Here is a 15,828-nt window from a genome sequence, read left to right on the forward strand (position 1 = left end):
GAATTTCTCTAAATTCGGTTAGAGTTTTTTAAAAACGTAACTACTGAACTTCATAAGGCTCTATTTATAGAGTTTCTTATGAGGTCTTTAGTTTACACGAAATTGGGCTTCTCAAGCCCAATAACCGTTTGTCACTAACTGCACCCCCGCAATAAGTCTTACTTATTTTTTTTCCTTTCTTAACTGTCCTTATGTGTGTGACCCTGTAGGTTCTTATGACGTTGGCAATAATATTAATCGTAATATTATAAACAGTCAGCGGTATCTAGCAACACATCACTGTTACCCAAGTCACAGGAATGTCACGTGATCTGACTAACCTTTCCGTGATAAATATCTTGTGCACAATTACCCTTTTGCCCTCATGTCTATATTGAACACAAGGCATAGTATGTCATCCTTGTCTAGTTCAATATTGGGCCCATAGACATATCTCCCGTTATGTAGGAGGGACAAATTCCATTTAGGTCACTCATGTCCCTCAGCATGATTCGTGGGATACCCATCAACCAACTTTATAATTATCCAGTTACGGATAACGTTTGAATGGCAACAAGGTATTACACTCCTGCATCTAGGGTACATAGTGGTTTCAGGTCGAAGGGTGGGATACACCTTTTATCACTATGAGAAAACTTATGACATTTCATAACACTCTATGTAGTATTCTCATGGTGGGTCAATCCGATATAAAGTTACCCTTAACATTTATATCTATGTGAAGACTTGATAACTCATTATCCATGATCAGTGAGATATGATCATCAGTCTACCAACATAATAGTCTTGATGCTTTAACGTTATCCCATTTCACAATAAAGCTTGACTATGGATATGTTTAAGAATAGTGTTCTTATATTTAATGGAATCTCACGATTAAGTCACACTTAACGTTCCATTCAATGAACTTACTATTCTAGGGACTCTATTATTATTTAACACATAAACATAATAAAGAAAAGCCTTTATTTAATAAGTAAATTATCCAATACAAGTATCATGCAATTATAAATAATTGGCCTCTAGGGCTTACACCAACACTAATCCCATCCATTAAATTCTAATCAACCTTTGTCTTAGGATTCTTACTCATGACTCCTTGTCTAATCCCAATATGACATCTCTAGAAAATTTCTAAAATTCTCGTCCAAAATACATTTTAAGTTATACACCAAGTCACTACCGTTCCATCATCCATGATGAGACAATCTAAAATCCTTTACTTCATTGTCACCGATTACGACCATACTACATCAACATCCACGATGCATCTAACAATACTAGTCTCCACCGACTTTCCTATTCCATAAATCCAAATTTCCTAGTAAATAGTTACTCACTCTTAACTTGTGGGCACTACAAAATGCTCTCCGACACTTACCTTAGGCATCGCCTTCAACTCCTTACTATATGTGCTCAAACACCATATCTACTCACATGTGCGGTAATCCTTTTCGCAAACTCTCCTCTAACACAAGTCACTTCCAACATGACCTCGTATTACTCATTCTCTGTACGTTCTTCAACGGCTAACTTTCTTATTTCTAATCATTCTAAGACGTTACTACTCACTTAGCTTCATCTCAACCTCCAAGACTCTACGTCCTCGTTCAACATGTGACACCAATTGTCCGGTCATTGTCCAAATCCAATTACTCTTTCTTCGACAAGCCTCTCACAAAATCCTTCGAATAAACTTGACCACTTATACAATCCTTACTTCCAACGATTCAACAAACATACCAATCCTATTATGATATTTCTCAATTCCATTCTCATCTACTTTAAAACCTACTTCCCTTCATCGATTAATTAACACCAACGGTTCACTAATCTTCACATCTCTTTCTCTAAGCTTCTCAAATCTCTTCTGGAAATCACTTCACACACTAGACTTAGAACTCCAAATTGTTCAACCAATTCAACCTACTACCATATGCACGACTCACGTAAAACTTCTTACTCAAGCATCCGCTACAACATCTGGTCCACTTGGATGACAACTTACTTCAAATCATCATCCTTTCAAGAATCCTAATCACTTCTTCTTCCTCATATTCGACTCCTTTCGATCAACAGGTACTTCAACTTTGGTCCACAAAACACGCCTCCATACTTTTAGTGCAACACACGATCTCCAATCATTCCAAATACTCTTCATCTCACTTAACCAATCTCACTAACTCGGTCCGACAACTTCTCTTCTAGTAGTTTCTCACAACTTGTTGCTCTCATTCATTCCACTTCGAACAACATCACCACTTCCTGAATATTCCGCTTCAAGAGCATCTCTACTCATCTCATCTTCTCACGTTCGAAACATCTCGGAGGGATATAACCTTCTCCCCCACTTATCTCAAACTCACTCGCACTCTTCTACTAGAACTTCCGATGCTCACATCTAACGGTTCTATCGTCTCTAAACATATTCTTCCCAAAAGAAGAAACTAGTATCGACATCGTTTACACGTATGTCGCATACAGGGGCAAAACCTAACCCACGATACCTAAACACTTACACAAAATCATGCAAGCATCCAAGTAACCTATACTTCCCTCACTTTTCAAAGTTAGGAAATAAAAACAACACAAGAAAATGAATATTGCATAGCAATAATTCATATTCACATTTATTCTAGTCCTAACAAACACAAGAAGACAAGAATCTCACACCCAATCAACTTAGGACAAGACATCAACAAAAATAAAATTCTTGTCTAGCTCCCTCGCTTAGCAAAAGCTAGCGAGCTCCCGGCGAGACAAGTCAAAAACATTCACAGGATTTAGCAAGACTTAGCGAGACTCAGCGAGGTTCATTCTTCGCCTAGCGAGCACATCCAAAAATCAGGGTGCTCTGCTACGGTTTTGAACTTACGTCCACTAAAATCTCGTTTTCTCGACTCACCGATCCACAAAATTCAAAACTTCAAGCATATAACATCATTATAGACTTGAAAGTACAATTAGAATCATGCATCAATAATCACAACATAGAATCGTGAGACCTTCACGTTTTTACTCATAAAATTTATAGTAATTCAAGTTCCTAGTATTAGTCTAGTACATGTTATAAACAAAACATATATCAACCACATACTAGAATACACTAACATCCTATTCTTCTCACTATTTTGAAAATTTAATTTTCACTTACTCAAAGAAAATAACTCTATATTTTCACCAAAATCTTCAAGAAATAATATTAGTTTTAAAAATTATTTCAAATCATTACCACATGCAGTTTTATATCATGCCGGATCGTCACATGCAGTTTTATATCATGCCGGATCGTCAACAATTAGCAAATAAGCATCAATTAACCAAGTTTAAACTACACAAAGGTTAAACTCTAAGCATATACAACTATTATAAACATAGAAGTATAGCACTCACACCACTACTCAACAAAAGAATGGATCGATTAATCCAATTCACACCACTCATAGTTCCTAAATGAACAACATAAGTGATTTCACAACACAGGCACAACAAAATTGTTAGACAAACGCGACTGACACACAATACTCACTTGGTCTGACTGCACAGACCTGCTCTGATCGACACATAACCCACACAGTCCGAAGACAACCAGGCTCTGATACCAATTGTAACACCCAAACCCATTATTTATATATTTCTACCTTTAGTAAAATCTTTTTCAAAATACACAACGGAAAGTAATGTTTGATATTATAAAAGTTGTGGTTCGAGTATTACATTCTTCAATCAAAATAATACTAATGTAGTTAATTAGTAAAAATACTTGTTTATACAAATCTTAAATCAAATAATATATTTATTTATTATACAAAACAACCTAGATAAGGAGACTCTATATACAATATAAAACCCCTTTTCCCGTGTCACAATCAGAGCGGAGCTTCACCGACGACTCGACATCGAATACCACAAAATCCTGTAAAATCTGGACCCCCAACGGTCCAGCACATAACACATAAAAGAGAGTTAGACAACATACTCAAAATATAAGTGTAAGTAAAGGGTACTTAAACACTTCTCAATATTCATGCATATATCATACATCTATACATATTCACCAACATCTATCATTCCATTATAATCTACCAGACAAATTATAATTCAAACATCACTTATACGTCAACAATTATCACATAATCAATCATCCACAAAATACACCAAACATATAGTTTCACGTCGTCTCGGACAATACCAAAACATCAACAAATATCACATAACTCAATTACAAATAGGAATATACATAAAGTTCCTAATGTAATCTAACACCACAAATACATTGTTCAGATTATGGTCATGACGGACCCTGCGTTGTTCATTTTATAGTCATGACTGATCACCGTCGTTTCGTGATCAAAATAATTTTAAAATAAGTAGTACAAGGTAGTGACCTTGGTCGTTTCGCAAGGACTCACGATCGGTTTAACAATATTAGAATGAATTTAAAGGTTGCAATTTGGGGTTTTTTTGTTTGTGGAAGCAATAACAGAGATTACGAATTTAATTAATATAAAAGCAATCAATCCATTGGTTTTAGGCAACTTTGTTTATCATCTATCATGGGTTCTTATATGAATATTCATACAGTTTATGCTTCGGCTGATTATAGAACTAATTTAACAAGCGAAAATCAGTTTTATAACGAATTCGTTGATTAAGCACCAGCGTGTTCGACTAACTATGGCGATGATCAAGCATCACCAATAACACAGTTAAAAATCATAACAATAATTCGGCAGCCCTATTTTGCAAGCGAAAATAATATAACAATTTCCTATTCAGATTAATTTGAACAAGCGTGAATTAATTTGAATAGTCTCAATGTTATGAACGTGAAACAAAATAATTAAGCATCAATTGCATCAACTCATACACAAAAGAGAGACAAGAAAATTGATATATGATAAGCATAAACATAACGATTTGCTATTAAAACCGAACCTCAAGATTCGAGAACAAAGTTCCTTACACCAATGGATCAATAGAAGTTTAGTTCTCCATGGAAGATGACGGCTGCTCTAGGGTTTGAATATTTCGTGAACAGTGAATGATAACCCTAGCTGCCTTTTTTCGGTTTAAATAATACATGGAACGGGCCTCAAAACAATTGGGCCGAAAAATATAAAGTTGTGCTGAATTAAATTCGTCTGGAACATAAACGCAATTATTTGACATACTTGCGCTCCGAACTGGGTTTTGGCCTCAACATGAAAGTCGTAGTTCTTGATCTCAGCTTTCCAACGCATCTTCCCGCGCCTCAATCCGATATTTGTAACTCCAGTTATGACCTGCGGACCGGAAGGGTGTCAAAGTGCTATTTATTCATAAATTAAGTGCGAAAGTAAAATAGAGTTAGAAATAAACTTAAATATAAAAACACCTTAAAATAGTGAAAATAGTAAATTAAACCATAGGAATACACTAGTACAATAGTAGAAGAATGTGCATTAAAATGCACTGATCAAATTCCCCCACACTTGAACTTTTGCACTCCGAGCCAAACTCAAATGAAAAATTTAAAAATAAATCACAAGCAGTCAACATATTCCAGGTTTCAAGCTTCAAACCTTGGGTCAAAATTCAAAGATTGGCACAATTCTTATCAATCAACTTTCAATAATAATCTTGCGTGTGTGTGTACTGTCTCCCACTGTCAACCAAAGTAATGTCAAGATCCCTCTCTGAAACTACCATTCTAGATTCTAAGTTGTCATTCTTTTCCTATAATTTTGGATTTAACCAGAATTTCAGACTAGGGGGGCTATTTCTTTTCAAGAGATCAAAAGCTTTTCAACATCAACTCAGGGGCAACTACCCTCAAGCTTTATTATAGTTTATTATTATTTATTGTTTTTAAGCTTTAGGTACTACTCCACCTTTTCACCTGACGGGATCTTACTTGTAATAAGTCCAACCTGTTACTCAGAGTAGAGCATCCTACACAGCACTTGTTCCTCCAGTTTCGGGCACAGGAACTTGTTCCTCAAGTTTCGGGCACAAGAACTTATTATATTCATTAGTTTTAGCTCTTTAACAGTTTCCCTTTTTCTCAATTAATAGCAATGATCGGTCTATCTGTTACTCTAGCCTTTCCCCCACACTTAGTTCTAATCATACCTCCATTATATTCAAATTAGAGAACTTAGTCTAAAGAATAAATATTTCAGAGATTTATCTAGACATTACTAAGTGTAACGACCCGATTTTTTTAGTAAATCGATATTTTATATATTTGCATATATTTTGGGTTAGTGTTAAATATTTATTTACGCGACGTATAATTATTTATCGCGAACATAAGTTTGTGAGCGAAACCTTTGCCATGTTAGTGGGCCTGGGGCGTGAGTTAGAGCTTAATGGGCCTAAGCCATTGGGCTTGGTTCATGACAATAGAGAGTGGTATAAGTACCAAGTCAAACTAAGGAATAGTATCACAACTTGTTTTTCATGAGAAGTTAGAAGTTGTAAGCTTAGAAGCAAAAGCAAAAACCCTAGGAGAGCAAGAAGAAGAACACGAGCAAGGAGAAGAGATTTAGAGGCCAAGAATCATCATTCAATCCAAGGTGAGAGTGGTTAAGCATAAGCTTGGGTGATCCAAGAGAGGGGAGGTGTCTAGCCTCCATTCCTAAACTCTCTCATCCAATTTCTTTGGGGTTTGGGTGAAGTTTCTTTATCATAAACATGTCTTTTCATCTTAGTATGCTTAATGAACATCTAGGAGGGAATATGTATATGTTTGATGATGGTTTTGCATGTTTATGCAACTTTGCTTATTTTGCAAGAAATTGGCATGATTTTGTATGTGTGATGTGTTTTGGTGTTTGTGAATGTTAATACATGTATATATGTATGGTATATACATGATTGATCACTTGTTATGCATTTATAACATGTTATAATGTATTTTGGATGGATTTGAGTGTTAAACCGCCTTATTGAAACTCAAGAACAGATATTTTTCTGGTATAGTTCGCTTAGCGACCAGGAGTTCGCTGCAGCGAACATGTTCGCTACAAGCTCGCTACCTGTTCGCCATGTACCTGTAATCCTCTGATGTAGTTCGCTACAGCGAACTGAGCTTCGCTTAGCGAATAAGTTCGCTACCTGTTCGCTACGGCTTCGCTTAGCGAATAGTACTGAACCTGCAACTTTTGTTATTGGTTGTAAGTGTATTTAGGCACTTGTATCATGGTTTAAGGGTATCCTTACATGATGGTTGATACACGTTAATGCTTATGGTTAATCGTTATGTGATTTGTACGTGTATGCAATAAGTTGCAGTTTAAAGTATGTTTAATAATTGTGTTGTGTGATGGCATTTATATAAAATGTCAAAGAAGTATATGTATTTTTGTATATCGGGTTGTCCGATAAAGAAGAATATCAGTTTGTCTGATAAAGAAGTTTAATGGATTATGTTATCCATGTAGTGAGCAGTAGCTTCGTGCTAAGTGATTATCATATGCTTGGTAAATGCATGGCATTCATAAATTCATGCATTATTTAGGGATATCAGACTTGTCTGATAAAGAAGGATATTGGACTTGTCCAATAAAGAAGGATATCAATGGTAAGTTCCTTGATAAAGAAGATGGTACCACATGCATTAGTCGTGTCTAGGTTGGCATGACATTGAATGTTTGGCATTAGTCGCATTTGAGTAAATGTGTTATGTGTTATGTGAGTTCTTTGTGTTGTCCGAAACGACGTGAAACTATCTGGTTGAGTATTTGTGAGTATGTGTTATCTGGTGTATTGCTTATTGAGGCATGTGTGTGAGTTAGTAATACGTGATAGGTTGAATATAGGTGCGTTTCTATATTCGTATGTATGTGATTATGTTTACTAACTCTCTACCTAATTGTTATGTGCTGGACCTTTGGGGGTTCAGGTATTCAGGTCGAGGTTTCGATCGAGCTTTAGCTGTAGATCGTTTTGGTGTGGAGCACTTTTGGTGAGGAGCTAGTGTAGGCTACCTTTGTATAGTTTTGTTAAGTTAGTTTGGTTGTGATGTATATTAGTGCTCTGTTATGTTGTAACATCGAGTCGGGGATCGTTTGTATTCCGTCGTATATCGATGCGAACATCTTAACTTATGTTTTATGTAAATGATTTATCTTTTGAACTATTTTGTTCATTGCTTTGAAAATCCTTTACTTAATGTTTTCCGCTGCGACGTTTCGTGTCATGTGCACGATCGTTTTATAAAAATGTTTTTCGTAGCGCTCCGGCTACTTATCTTTAAAAAGTTTTTAAGATCACGTTTTTAAGGGTAGTTAGTTCGGGGTGTTACAATAGTTGGTATCAGAGCAGGTCGGTTCATGTGAGCCATTAGGATTTTCTTTCTCCAGAATTTGTTTCAATTGCCGGTTAGATACTTCAACTTGTCCACTTGTCTGAGGATGGTATGGAGTGGCCACCTTGTGCTTGACATTGTATTTCTCCAAGACATTCTCCAAGTATTTGTTACAAAAATGTTTGCCTCCATCACTAATGAGAATTCTAGGAACCCCAAACCGAGTAAAAATATTTTCTTTAAGGAACTTCACCACGGTATGAGAATCATTTGCTTGGCAAGGAATAGCTTCCACCCATTTTGTAACATAATCTACACACACCAATATATGAAGATTAGACCGTGAAGATGGAAAAGGTCCCATGAAATCAATCCCCCAACAATCAAAAGGTTCTACTTCGAGCATTTGGTTTAGAGGCATCTCATCCCGCTTTGAAACATTGCCGGTCCTCTGGCAATTATCACATCTTCTAGCAAACTTTACACAATCTGCAAACAGTGTCGGCCAAAAGAAACCACTTTGAAGCACCTTTGCTGCTGTTCGTGGACCACTGTGATGACCACCATATGGAGAACTGTGGCAATGCCACATTATGCTTTGCGCCTCTTCTTCATCAACACATCTACGGATCAAGCCATCTTGCCCCACCTTAAATAGGTATGGGTCATCCCAAAAATAGAAGTTAGCATCTCTAAAGAATTTCTTCTTTTGTTGATAGGAATAGTCCTCCGGAATTTCATTTCCTGCTTTGAAATTAGCCATGTCAGCAAACCAAGGCCTTTTAGAAACCATCAGCAATTTTTCATCCGGGAACTCTTCATTAATGCACTTCTCTTTTGTGGTCACCATTGGATTTTCTAACCTTGACAAATGGTCCGCGACCACATTCTCCACACCTTTCTTGTCTTTTATCTCCAAATCAAATTCCTGCAAAAGTAGTACCCACCTCAAGAGTCTAGGCTTTGAGTCGCCTTTTGTGAGGAGGTACTTAAGTGCCGAGTGATCTGAAAAAACAACAACTTTCGATCCAATCAGATAAGAGCGAAATTTTTCCAAAGCAAATACTATTGCAAGCAACTCTTTTTCAGTAGTTGTGTAATTGATTTGGTTTTCATTCAAAACCTTGCTTGCATAATATATAGCATGGAAAAATTTCGCATGTCGTTGGCCAAGCACCGCTCCAACCGCATAATCACTTGCATCACACATTAATTCAAAAGGGAGATCCCAATTATGTGCAACGATTATGGGCGCGGTGACCAACTTTTCTTTAATCACAACAAAAGCATTCAAACATTCATCATCAAATTTAAATTCATTTTCCTTCACAAGGAGGTTACTTAAGGGCTTAGCTATTTTCGAAAAGTCTTTGATGAAACGCCGATAGAAACCGGCATGACCCAAAAAACTTCTCACTCCCTTAACATTAACGGGAGGGGGCAATTCCTTAATAACCTCTATCTTTGCTTGGTCAACTTGAATGCCCTTTGAAGAGATTTTGTGTCCAAGCACAATACCTTCTTTAACCATAAAATGACATTTTTCCCAATTTAAAACTAAATTGGTACTTATGCATCTCTTCAATACGGCATTCAAATTGGCTAAACATTTATCAAAAGACTTACCAAACACAGAAAAATCATCCATAAATACCTCGATTGTGTCTTCCATCATATCAGCAAAAATAGATAGCATACACCGCTGGAATGTGGCCGGTGCGTTGCACAACCCGAAAGGCATCTTCCGGTAAGCGAATACTCCAAAAGGGCAAGTAAAAGCTGTTTTCTCCTGATCCTCTGGGTCTACTACAATCTGATTGTACCCAGAATATCCATCCAAAAAGCAATAATAGGCCTGCCCTGCAAGCCTTTCCAACATTTGGTCCATGAATGGAAGAGGAAAATGGTCCTTTCTTGTTGCTGAATTCAACCGTCTGTAGTCTATACACATCCGCCACCCAGTGACGGTGCGAGTGGGTATCAGTTCATTTTTTTCGTTTCTCACAACTGTCATACCACCTTTTTTCGGGACCACATGGACAGGACTTACCCAAGCACTATCCGAGATTGGATAAATCATACCAGCTTCTAGAAGTTTAAGAACCTCTTTCTTTACCACCTCTTTCATGGTTGGATTTAGTCTTCTTTGAGGTTGCACCACAGGTTTGTATTCATCTTCCATTTTTATTTTATGCATGCAGAATCCGGGACTAATCCCTTTCAAATCAGAGATGCTCCAACCCATGGCTTCTTTATTTTCTCGCAAGACTCTAGTTAGCTTCTCTGCTTCCAAAGAACTCAACCTGCTGCTTATGATTGCCGGTTGTGAAGCATCTTCTCCTAAGAAAACATATTTTAAGTGAGGGGGGAGCTCTTTCAACTCCGGAATAGTAACTTTTAGGTCCTCCTTACCACTAGCTTTCTCTTCCACAGCATACACATTTTCAAAATCTTTTTGTGCTTCTTCTTCTTTACATGCTTCAAGTTGACGGAGACAAATTTCAATCTCCTTGTCCCATTCCTCTTCCAAATCATCGATGGAATTAACAATTACTCTTTCTAAAGGTAAGGATGGTGTTTCTTCCACTAAGACATCTTCTACCACTTCCTCAATCACGTCAACCTTGTAACATTGTGGCTCATCATCATGGTGTTTCATAGCTTTGAACACGTTAAACATGACTTGTTCCCCATGTGTTCTCAACATAAGTTCTCCCATCTCAACATCAATCAATGCTCTTCCGGTAGCTAAGAATGGTCTACCCAACAACAATGGTTCTACATCTGCATCATCTTCCATATCAAGGATGACGAAATCAGCCGGAAAAACAAACTCCGCAACTCTTACCAACACATCATGAAGTACGCCGTAAGGATGTACAATAGAACGATCAGCTAAAGAGAGCTGCATCTTTGTGGGTTTTGCAACAGCTCCGGGTATCTTCTTCATCATTGACAATGGCATTAGGTTGATGCTAGCTCCTAAATCACATAGAGCTCGACCAACGGAGATGTTACCTATTGAACATGGTATGGTAAAGCTTCCAGGATCCTTCTTCTATTGAGGAAGTTTCTTTTGGATTATGGCACTACATTCCTCTGTCATCTCCACTGTATCATCATCAAGAGGTTTCCGCTTCTTTGTCATAAGTTCTTTCATGAATTTGGCATAGACAAGCATCTGTTCCAACACTTCAGCAAAAGGAATGTTAATTTGGAGATCATGAAGCATCTTCATAAACTTTTTGAATTGTTGGTGATCATTAGCCTTTGCCTTCTTCTTGCGCGGATATGGCAATTTGGCATGGACAGAACTTTCTTTCTCCTCTACACCCTTGCCTCTCTTTTCAACTAACTTTTCCTCATTCTTTTTTTCAATTTTTTTATCTTTCTCCTCTTCAACTAACTCCTCTTTCTCACTCTCAATCATTTTCTCTAACTCATTCTCAACTTCTCCCTCATTCTCATTTTCAACTTCTCCCTCAACATTATTTTTTTCTTTCACTCCCTCAACACTAGACTCACTCTTTTTCTTCGTTACAATCTCAGGTGAAGGAACCACTCTATTTCTCAAATTAATCGCCTTGCAACTTTCATTCCTCGGATTATCCTTTGTAGAACCTTCAAAACCATTATTTTGAGTAGCCGCGAATTGCCTTGACAATTGCCCAACTTGAGTTTCCAAGTTCTTAATTGAAGCTTCATGATTCTTGTTGGCAACATCTTGGTTGGCTTTCATTTGATCTTGGCTGACCTTCATAGCTTCAAAGTTCCCTTGAGTAACCTTTATGAATTGAGTAAGTGTATCCTCTAATTGAGAAGGTCTCCTTTGTTGAGAGTTTTGTGAAGAAGATTGTTGTTGAGATTGATTTGAGGGGCAAAACCTAACCCACGATACCTAAACACTTACACAAAATCATGCAAGCATCCAAGTAACCTATACTTCCCTCACTTTTCAAAGTTAGGAAATAAAAACAACACAAGAAAATGAATATTGCATAGCAATAATTCATATTCACATTTATTCTAGTCCTAACAAACACAAGAAGACAAGAATCTCACACCCAATCAACTTAGGACAAGACATCAACAAAAATAAAATTCTTGTCTAGCTCCCTCGCTTAGCAAAAGCTAGCGAGCTCCCGGCGAGACAAGTCAAAAACATTCACAGGATTTAGCAAGACTTAGCGAGACTCAGCGAGGTTCATTCTTCGCCTAGCGAGCACATCCAAAAATCAGGGTGCTCTGCTACGGTTTTGAACTTACGTCCACTAAAATCTCGTTTTCTCGACTCACCGATCCACAAAATTCAAAACTTCAAGCATATAACATCATTATAGACTTGAAAGTACAATTAGAATCATGCATCAATAATCACAACATAGAATCGTGAGACCTTCACGTTTTTACTCATAAAATTTATAGTAATTCAAGTTCCTAGTATTAGTCTAGTACATGTTATAAACAAAACATATATCAACCACATACTAGAATACACTAACATCCTATTCTTCTCACTATTTTGAAAATTTAATTTTCACTTACTCAAAGAAAATAACTCTATATTTTCACCAAAATCTTCAAGAAATAATATTAGTTTTAAAAATTATTTCAAATCATTACCACATGCAGTTTTATATCATGCCGGATCGTCACATGCAGTTTTATATCATGCCGGATCGTCAACAATTAGCAAATAAGCATCAATTAACCAAGTTTAAACTACACAAAGGTTAAACTCTAAGCATATACAACTATTATAAACATAGAAGTATAGCACTCACACCACTACTCAACAAAAGAATGGATCGATTAATCCAATTCACACCACTCATAGTTCCTAAATGAACAACATAAGTGATTTCACAACACAGGCACAACAAAATTGTTAGACAAACGCGACTGACACACAATACTCACTTGGTCTGACTGCACAGACCTGCTCTGATCGACACATAACCCACACAGTCCGAAGACAACCAGGCTCTGATACCAATTGTAACACCCAAACCCATTATTTATATATTTCTACCTTTAGTAAAATCTTTTTCAAAATACACAACGGAAAGTAATGTTTGATATTATAAAAGTTGTGGTTCGAGTATTACATTCTTCAATCAAAATAATACTAATGTAGTTAATTAGTAAAAATACTTGTTTATACAAATCTTAAATCAAATAATATATTTATTTATTATACAAAACAACCTAGATAAGGAGACTCTATATACAATATAAAACCCCTTTTCCCGTGTCACAATCAGAGCGGAGCTTCACCGACGACTCGACATCGAATACCACAAAATCCTGTAAAATCTGGACCCCCAACGGTCCAGCACATAACACATAAAAGAGAGTTAGACAACATACTCAAAATATAAGTGTAAGTAAAGGGTACTTAAACACTTCTCAATATTCATGCATATATCATACATCTATACATATTCACCAACATCTATCATTCCATTATAATCTACCAGACAAATTATAATTCAAACATCACTTATACGTCAACAATTATCACATAATCAATCATCCACAAAATACACCAAACATATAGTTTCACGTCGTCTCGGACAATACCAAAACATCAACAAATATCACATAACTCAATTACAAATAGGAATATACATAAAGTTCCTAATGTAATCTAACACCACAAATACATTGTTCAGATTATGGTCATGACGGACCCTGCGTTGTTCATTTTATAGTCATGACTGATCACCGTCGTTTCGTGATCAAAATAATTTTAAAATAAGTAGTACAAGGTAGTGACCTTGGTCGTTTCGCAAGGACTCACGATCGGTTTAACAATATTAGAATGAATTTAAAGGTTGCAATTTGGGGTTTTTTTGTTTGTGGAAGCAATAACAGAGATTACGAATTTAATTAATATAAAAGCAATCAATCCATTGGTTTTAGGCAACTTTGTTTATCATCTATCATGGGTTCTTATATGAATATTCATACAGTTTATGCTTCGGCTGATTATAGAACTAATTTAACAAGCGAAAATCAGTTTTATAACGAATTCGTTGATTAAGCACCAGCGTGTTCGACTAACTATGGCGATGATCAAGCATCACCAATAACACAGTTAAAAATCATAACAATAATTCGGCAGCCCTATTTTGCAAGCGAAAATAATATAACAATTTCCTATTCAGATTAATTTGAACAAGCGTGAATTAATTTGAATAGTCTCAATGTTATGAACGTGAAACAAAATAATTAAGCATCAATTGCATCAACTCATACACAAAAGAGAGACAAGAAAATTGATATATGATAAGCATAAACATAACGATTTGCTATTAAAACCGAACCTCAAGATTCGAGAACAAAGTTCCTTACACCAATGGATCAATAGAAGTTTAGTTCTCCATGGAAGATGACGGCTGCTCTAGGGTTTGAATATTTCGTGAACAGTGAATGATAACCCTAGCTGCCTTTTTTCGGTTTAAATAATACATGGAACGGGCCTCAAAACAATTGGGCCGAAAAATATAAAGTTGTGCTGAATTAAATTCGTCTGGAACATAAACGCAATTATTTGACATACTTGCGCTCCGAACTGGGTTTTGGCCTCAACATGAAAGTCGTAGTTCTTGATCTCAGCTTTCCAACGCATCTTCCCGCGCCTCAATCCGATATTTGTAACTCCAGTTATGACCTGCGGACCGGAAGGGTGTCAAAGTGCTATTTATTCATAAATTAAGTGCGAAAGTAAAATAGAGTTAGAAATAAACTTAAATATAAAAACACCTTAAAATAGTGAAAATAGTAAATTAAACCATAGGAATACACTAGTACAATAGTAGAAGAATGTGCATTAAAATGCACTGATCAAATTCCCCCACACTTGAACTTTTGCACTCCGAGCCAAACTCAAATGAAAAATTTAAAAATAAATCACAAGCAGTCAACATATTCCAGGTTTCAAGCTTCAAACCTTGGGTCAAAATTCAAAGATTGGCACAATTCTTATCAATCAACTTTCAATAATAATCTTGCGTGTGTGTGTACTGTCTCCCACTGTCAACCAAAGTAATGTCAAGATCCCTCTCTGAAACTACCATTCTAGATTCTAAGTTGTCATTCTTTTCCTATAATTTTGGATTTAACCAGAATTTCAGACTAGGGGGGCTATTTCTTTTCAAGAGATCAAAAGCTTTTCAACATCAACTCAGGGGCAACTACCCTCAAGCTTTATTATAGTTTATTATTATTTATTGTTTTTAAGCTTTAGGTACTACTCCACCTTTTCACCTGACGGGATCTTACTTGTAATAAGTCCAACCTGTTACTCAGAGTAGAGCATCCTACACAGCACTTGTTCCTCCAGTTTCGGGCACAGGAACTTGTTCCTCAAGTTTCGGGCACAAGAACTTATTATATTCATTAGTTTTAGCTCTTTAACAGTTTCCCTTTTTCTCAATTAATAGCAATGATCGGTCTATCTGTTACTCTAGCCTTTCCCCCACACTTAGTTCTAATCATACCTCCATTATATTCAAATTAGAGAACTTAGT

The 15,828-nt window shown here is 36.5% G+C and overlaps 1 pseudogene; it reads right to left on the reverse strand.

Moving 5' to 3' along the window:
- Positions 1 to 15,828, reverse strand: part of LOC123896149 — a 99,520-nt pseudogene that overhangs the window by 78,579 nt on the left and 5,113 nt on the right.

The sequence above is a fragment of the Trifolium pratense genome, linkage group LG7 (assembly GCF_020283565.1).
Source record: "Trifolium pratense cultivar HEN17-A07 linkage group LG7, ARS_RC_1.1, whole genome shotgun sequence".
NCBI classification, from domain to species: domain Eukaryota; kingdom Viridiplantae; phylum Streptophyta; class Magnoliopsida; order Fabales; family Fabaceae; genus Trifolium; species Trifolium pratense.